Source organism: Chinchilla lanigera, unplaced genomic scaffold (assembly GCF_000276665.1).
Source record: "Chinchilla lanigera isolate Chin_1 unplaced genomic scaffold, ChiLan1.0 scaffold00018, whole genome shotgun sequence".
NCBI lineage: Eukaryota > Metazoa > Chordata > Mammalia > Rodentia > Chinchillidae > Chinchilla > Chinchilla lanigera.
In genome coordinates this window covers 16,164,017-16,172,494 of record NW_004955419.1, presented here as the reverse complement: position 1 = coordinate 16,172,494, position 8,478 = coordinate 16,164,017, and positions in this window count along the sequence as shown.

The window sequence follows — 8,478 nt, the reverse complement described above, 5'->3', positions numbered from 1 at the left end:
TAAGAAATGAAAAATAAATATGCCTGTAATCCCAGCACTCAAGAGACTGAGGCAGGAGGATCACTGCAAGTTTAAGGTCAGCCCGGGCTACAAAGTGAATTCAAAGCCAGGCTGAACTAGATAGTGAAACCCTGTCTCAAAAAGACAAAATTAAATAAATAAATAATAAATCTGACTTACAAATGTGAAAATATTCTAAAGGCAGCATTAGAGAACAAATTCCAATATAATAAGATTTCAGAAATAACTGCATATAATTAATTCTAGGAGTTTTGAAATAACATGTAGTTTTGTTCACACATCATTCCAAAATGAGGTTAAAAAAAACAACAGCATCTTACTAAAGACAGAAAAGTGCCATTTATATCAACATGGACCATGCTGATATAAAAGACAAAAATAAAGATGATGCTAAGGTATTACGTTGTGTAACAAGAAGAAAGTGGGTGTAAGTCAATTAATAAAACATAGCTCTCCCATAGGCGCTTACCCTCTTACCCTCCTTCAGGAAAAGAGATAAAATCAACCAATAAACAAATACTATGTCAGTGGTAATAAATGCTATGAAGACAATTAAGGAAAGGAGGACTGAAAAGTTATAAAGGGAGCGCTCATTTGAGATAGGTCAGGAAAGGCCTCCTAAAGATGGCATTTGAAGAGACTTGAAGAGGCAGATAAGGAAGTGTGAAAAGGGCCAGGTGAGCTTTCCAGATAGAAGTGCAGGTAAGCGCTCTGGTCCCGAGCAGGTGGTTTGTGTCCCTGATTTGATTAACAGCAAGGATGAAGGTGGACAGACCCAGACAGAGGGGAGTAGGAGATAAAGGGCTGCAGGGGGAAGTTAGGTGGTTGCACGTGTGTGGGGAATGTGTTGAGCAAGAAGTGAGAGAGCATTTAAAGACCAAAGGAAAAACCTTGGCTTTTCTTCTGAATGGAAGTGGAAGCCATAGTTTCAGGTAGAGAAATGACATGAGTAGTAACAGAACAGTCTGCTTGGCACACTGAGAAGAGACTCCCAGGAGGCAGAGATAAGGAGACCAGGCAGGAGGCTACTATGACAAGAGACATCATAGTACCTGTGAAGAAAGTGAGAAATGGTTCGATTCAAAGGACAGCTAACAGGATTTGCTGAGGGATGGCCCACGTTGATATAAAAGACAAAAATAAAGATGCTGCTAAGGTATTATGTTGTGTAACAAGAAGAAAGGCGCTATGATTTACTAAGGTGGGGAGCACTGCAGTGGTCATGTGGAAAGTAAATTCTCATGTTCCTACTAAATGTATTACAAAAATATATTATTGATTAAAAATAATCTTTAACTTGGAAATAGTTTCATATGATACTAATGTAGAAAGCATAACGAAAAAGATTAGTATATTTAATTATATAACAGTTACGCTGCTGAGGATTTAGCTCAGCAGCACAGCGCCTGCCTGGCAAGCACAAGGTCGTGAGTTCAATTTCCAGTATTGGAAAAAAAAAAAAAAACAGTTAAAAATCCCTACAAATAAAAACAAGACAAAAATTTTAAATGCTTAGAAAAACATTTCTGTAATATGAATAATTAATTTTTCTTTTCTGAGCACCCACCTAACTTTAACAGGACCCTGGAGCCCCTGAACTGCTTTCCTGGGCTTAAGAGAAGCCCTATACGTGCTTGCTTTAACAGTTGAACTGTTAACAGTTGGAATGCAAAAAGAAAACAAGCAAGCAATGTTCATTGTGTGGCCGTCAAATGTTTTTGTCCAGAAAGCAAAGGATTTCCTATATTCTTTGTGACTTACATAATCACAATCTTAATCATAAAGTTTCACTGCAAGTATAAAGTAGACGGAGTTCAATAAACAAAGCCCCTGCTGCACCTGGAGGAAAGTCTGTGCATCTTACTTCTAGAGGAGTTTGAAGGGGAAAGATAGGATGAAGTCAGACACCACTGTCCTTACTTTCCTCATCTTATGGTGGAGGGCAGTAGAAACTTCTAGAACAGGTGTCAGGGAAACTGAGGACCCTGGAGCCCCTGAATGCTTTCCTGGGCTTAAGAGAAGCCCTATACGTGCTTGCTTTCAGTAATGCCTGGCACAGGAAAAGAGACAAAATATAGCACTGGCAGAGGGAAGTGGCTGGATAGATGGTTTCTCACCCTTGTGTGTGTCGTGAAGGGAATCAGACCTTCCTGTGTGGTTTCACAGCAGGGACACGATGGCACTGACTAGTGCAGTGACTGCCTGCTGCTGGAAAACAGATGTGGTGGTGGTAGGACTTTCCCACTGTGCTTCATTTCGGGTGCTAAGATGTGTATGTTTTTCACATCTTTGTAGTTAGCAGCGTCCTCTCCAGAATGCAAGCAGTCATTTATCAGAGACTTCCGACATTCGTGTTTTCATTTTGCTGTGGTTTTGTAGATATTGTAGTGAGGCGTGTGAGTCTGTCTCAGGGAAGAGTAGCCTTGTTATTGGAGTACTGAAGAGAAAACAGTTGGCTTTAGCATCCTCACCTCATCACCAGGTATAATCTCTAACATCCCTTATTTTTTTCAGATGAAGGGCTGACTTTCTTAATTATATGTTAAATGAGATATAAACCCAAATTTAGGCTTCCTGTCAACCCTGTTGCTGCCTCCATGTCCTTCATACATAGAAATGTCATGACCAGTCTGCAGCTAACCAGTACCATTTTGAATTCTAAACTCCAAAAACACGCAATTGAACTTGGAAGTTTTCTGAGGCAGGGAGTCACAGACTTCCATTTTTCCATTACTGATTTCTGATCCTTTTTTTTTTTTTTTTTTTCTGGAGAAGATTTCCTTCAGCTACCCTAAAAGTCCACTTTTCTTTAAAACAAAATGTAGGCATTGCAGTAGAAATATAAGGTAGTGAAATTAACTTCTGGAGAAATGATTCCTCTTCTGAGAATAAGGACAACTGATTGTGATTGACAAAGGTCATTTAGTTCTCATAATACTTTCTTGTGACTTCACTAGTATTGTGCAATAAGTATATTTAAAAGAAATGTTGGAATAAGGGACTGACCTAGGGATCCAAAAATTTAGGTATAAGATTTGGCTACTTTATTTTTTGTTTGTTTGTTTTTTTGGTTTTTCTCCGGTATCGGGAACCAAACTCTTGACCTTGCGCTTGCCAGGCAGGCGCTTTGCCGCTGAGCTAAATCCCCAGCCCTAAGATTTGGCTACTTTAATTAATACCTTAGTGGCAATTTGGTTGTCTTCTATTTCTTCTCCTATTTATTTTCCTGTCCTCTGTTTCATCTCTTCAGGCAATTCTGCATGTTATAAGCTAAAAATGGATCTCTGCAGCTGCTCAATTCCTCTTTTAACCCCACTTCTCCCCATTCCCTTAGTGTTGCTTTTGTTTGCACCTTACGCAACTTTCTTTCCATGTCCCGTACATCCCTCTGAAATGTATATACCTATTTCTGCTTATGTGATTTCATGCTGTGCATATAGCCCATCTTCAACAACCTCTACAACACTTGCCTTCATACCTAAGACAAGACTGCTTTCAATACCAGTATTACTAGTAAATTCTTTCTTGTGAAAATACAGTTCCAGGGCCTCAGCCCAGCCCCAACAAATTAGCAACTGTGGGTAGATCCTGAGTTTCAACATTTTACAAGCTCTCCAGATGTTTATGATACACATTAACACTTAAGAACCGCTGACCTAGAAAAAAAGTTAAAAAAAAAGTAGATAAAGACATCAGTCCCCTCCATTCTTAGTTCTCTGAATGCTCCTCCTCCTCCCCTGTTCCTTCCTTAGGACTTAGTGAAATATACTGGGCTTGAAAGCAGGTTTCCAGCACTAATTATCTCTCCTTCTTTCTCCCCGCCTTGGCCTGGTGTTTAAGAGCATCATTGCAATATGCTGAGCATTGCAAGTATGTGATATTCTTTGCTTAAAAATAAGAAAGGGAAGGGAGACTAATTTGTGCAAGAGCTGCTGGATCAAACTCTCCCTGGAGCTTTAGACACATAGATTACAGAATACAGAATGGTAAAGAGCCAGGAAACCTGAAAGTAAGCACAGCTGGGATCCATAAAGTCCCCTCCCCTCTTTGATTCAGGGAGAAACATTAAAACAGCTGACCTATTGCTTCAGCATTTCTTTTCCATCATCTGGAATGTGTGATAAATGTATTTTTAAAAGCTGACATTGTCCTGCCTGCTTTCTCCTCCGTCATCATTTTACTAACTCATTATCTGTCAAGAAAGCTTCAATGCTATAGACGATGTGTAAAAACCTTATTATTCCTTGTGATAGTGTAGTTCTGTGAGTACAATATGAAGAAATTTCTCAAAACTTGTTGGCTACCCAACCGGATAATACAAGAAAAGACCATGTTTCATTAAAAACAAAAAGTTAAAATAAAACTATATAGAAGTTCACTGTTTTTTATTGCAAGCTGTTACTAAAAATTGCGTGTTAACTAAAATGATATTAAATAAAAGTGAACTTAAACTGCTTTCCCAGGCTCTATAAATTAAACAAACTCTGTACTATTTTGGTCAAGTAATAGATTCAATTTAGTGTACAACTACTTATTCTATTGTGCCTTATTTTCAGTTGATCAAAAAATCCATTTTCTTTAAAGTAGAGATGTTTCTCTTACTGAATGTTTTGCTCTTAAAGTTGAGAGAAACACAAATGCTATAATTATCTTTACCTCATATAAGAAAAAAAACAAATGACACATAAGCTAACTGATGAGTATCATAGATTATTAATATGTGGAAAGTAGATTGAAAATTGTTAGCTTGTTCTAGAATTGTCTCAGATCACTTGGATTTGTAACCCAGGAACTGGATATCTCTTTCACTTGAAAAAATATCTCTTTTATTATCATCAGTTGGCTTTTTGAAATAACAAATTCTATTTTAATTTTCAAATGTTCACAAAAACCTATTTAACTTCCTGAATTTATAGGCAGATAGTTTTCTAGAGATAGGGCAGGGAAAATGTAACAGCAACACCTACTGAGAATTGTCTTCCAAATGCAGCCTTTAAGTCTGAACTTCACATCAAGATCTGGCAAACATACAGTGCTGAAATTGTCGGCTCTCTGAAATAACCACAACCTGCTGCCAGTCAAAGGTTTAGTAATAGAACTCATGCACATTGGTCTCATGCAGCAATGCTCTTTTCTTCTTCCTCCCCTCACTCACATTTATGACTTTATTAATTTCCACCTATACCTCCTTCTGCTGTGTAAAACCAGAACAGAAATTATAGACAAGCGGCTGGGACTGATAGGGTAAGAAAAATCATGTGTATGAGAAAAAGAGACAGGAAAAGAGAGTGCCAACTCTGAATAGCTTCAATATGTCCATCCCAAGTCTGATAAACATCTCTTTCATATTAAATATTGGCTGAAAGTACTTTTACATAGAGGAAAAAGAAGGCTTTTTCATGATTTTGAAAGGTGAGCACAAGATCAAAGAAGCCAGGATGGAAGTTCCTTGACTGGAACTCTACCAACCCAGATGGAAAACTCATTTTAAAAAATCAAATATATTCACAAATAAAAATAAGCCACTAGATTTTAAGAGTTCTGGACTGTGTTATGCGGAACATCAGGAACCAATTAAATTGCTCTCCCCTTCTTGTTTATCCTAAATAATATGGTCTTTTCCCTGCTCTGATTATACCAGCTTTGTGTCCCTGTGGCAGGAATCTGTTCTTTCACTCTGTTAAAATCCTTTCTCCCTAGCACAAAAGAATTGAGAAAAGATTGAAATCCTGCACTGTATCATGCTAAGAACAAAAAGCTAAGTATCCATCTTCTGTTTTGTAATATTTTCTTCTGCCCCTAAAAGATGGTTGGCAGTTGCTTACTGCCTGGGTGCATTCGTATGTGAACCGCGATATCAAAAACATTGACAATGATTCTGTTTTTCTTTTGGTTAAACTTTTCACCTTCCTCCTGAGTTATATTGGAATATATTCTTCTTAAACTGCTTTTAGTTTTCCCTCTTTAGGTTTGTGTCCATGGTTCAGTTCTGAGGGGATAAAAGAACCAGACTTATTGTGAAATGTAGACTATAAAATGACATCAGTCCTTCCAGCTGCTGTCTGAGAACACACCATTCAGTGTGTCTGTCTCCTGTCTACCCACTGGGACCACAGCCCCAGTAAAGGGTACCCTGTTTCGTGTCTGCACATCAACAAATGTACCTATCCACCCCTGGGATATATTCCTAAGAGCAGGGTGGATATTTCACATTAGAAAGAGCTACCAGTTAAATTCATAAAACCACAAGTCACATGGCTTCTGACTTTTACAATACATAGTCATCCTGGTACATGTGTCATAGAAAAATATTTAAATATGAGAAAGACCTTGAGCCAGCATCCTTTTACACGTGTCCGGAGTGACTAAGACAACAGGAGCCTGAGAGGGCTAATGTAAGGACATAGAGGAACCTCTTCCAAGGCAACAGACTTCTTGAAGCTTTTGTTCCTGGGAATCCTAATAGGCAAGGTCAAAGTTCAGTCATTTGCTTGTGAATATTCAGGAAGGAAGTAACAAGTGAAGTATCATCTCAACATCTAAAAACAGCTTTCATCTTATTTCTACAATCACACAAATGCTTAGCTCCGTCATCCCTGTGGCTCACCAAGATTCTCCCTAGTGAACGATTTCACTATTATACTCAGATCTGCTGAGTGCCTGGTACTTACTACTGTGCAGTGCCTCATAGTTCTTTTTTAAATTTAACAATTGGATTAACATATGTGTCTTTAAGGATAGCTGGCTGTTCATCTGCCTTGCTGTCTCCACAATAAGGCTACTTTTATGCATTTCTAGGAAACAAAACCAGCAGTTGCCTTCTTAGAAATAGCGTCATCACCTAGAATTGCTGGACGTGTCCAGGTTGCCTAGCAGAGGTCATTTAAATTTGAGTAGTGACAAAGTGTAATAGAGGGGAGGGAGGGAGTCAGACCAAGAAAAGGCAGTCTGAATTTAACCAGATCTCTTCATCAAGGATAATTCCTAACCTTTAAGCTTCATTGCTCCAAACTGTTAAAAGGACAGCAGAAAATTAACATTCACAGAGTATCTACAATGTTCCATGCCCTTCAGAGGACAGTTTCATTTTTATTCACACAAAACCCCTACAAAGGAAGACTTGCTGTGGAATTATAAACGAGGAAACTGGAGTTCAAAAGGCTAACTAGGCACCAGGGATATAGCTTGGCAGTATAGCGTCTACCCAGCAAGTGCAAGGGCCTGAGTTCGATTCCCAGCACCAAAAAAAAAAAGAGAAGGCTGGTTAATGTACCCAGGGTCACAAAGCAAAAAAGTGAGAGAGTTAAGATTCAAATTTATGTATTAAGTGGCTTCAAAACTATTGCCTCTCATGTGAAAGCATTGTGTTTTACATATGATAAATGTTCTAACACTTAAAAGCTACTGATAAATGCTGTTTATCCTGCTTCTGATCTATATGTTTACAGAAATCACACAGCCCAGTGTGTAAGATCTGGCACTCTGTGCTGAATTTCACACTTTTATTTCTCACCATGCTCCTCTTACATATTTATCTCTCTCAGGATAAATTTCTTGCTACTCCCTTATTCAAATGTTTCAACAGTCCCATCTTGGATTTTGGTGACATTGTGTTGTACCCTCTAAATACCACTGTCCAAATTGTAGCCTGTGTTTTGTATGCTAAGAGCTCCTCAAATTTCAACTTAGAAGTCTTTTTAGAAAAAGTTGAAGTAAAGATAGTAATTCCCTGGCCCCTTACCACCTAGTTAAACACTAGGTTTTATGTAACATACAACATACATTGTATATTACATCATGTAACTATAGCATACATAACAATACATTAAAATAGATGTATTATAGCATAATGTAATATGTTATTATGTAGTATGTATGTAGTATGTTATTGTTAATGTATGTTAATGTAGTATGTTATTCTACATTCTGTAGTATGTTAATGTAGTATGTTATTCTATGTAGAATATTCATATTTTGTAGAATTTTATTATCTTATATAGGTTAGAAAATATTCTATATAAAATGCAATGTGTTATTTTATATAAAATTGTATAATGCATATTTTCATTTGAACATAATTTATGTAAAAAATATATATAGTTTATAATTTGCATATGATATATATGCACCTTATGAGCTACATTCTATATGGGCTTCTGGGGTTGTTTGGGTGATGTTCTTCTCTAAAGCTGTTGGTTCATGAGCTTGTATATCTAAATGGTTATTATTAAAACTGGAAGAGCACCAGGGATATAGCTCAGTGCCATAAGTGCTTGCCTGGCAAGCCTGAGGTCATGAGTTCAATTGCCGGTACCAAAAAAAAACAAAAAACTGATAGAGCATTCCAATTCCAACATATCTTTCAGAACATCACACTATAGTGTTCTATATGCAAGAATATGAAAAATTATCACTTTAATGTGTGTTTGATTACAATAATTTGGTGTCGAACGACAT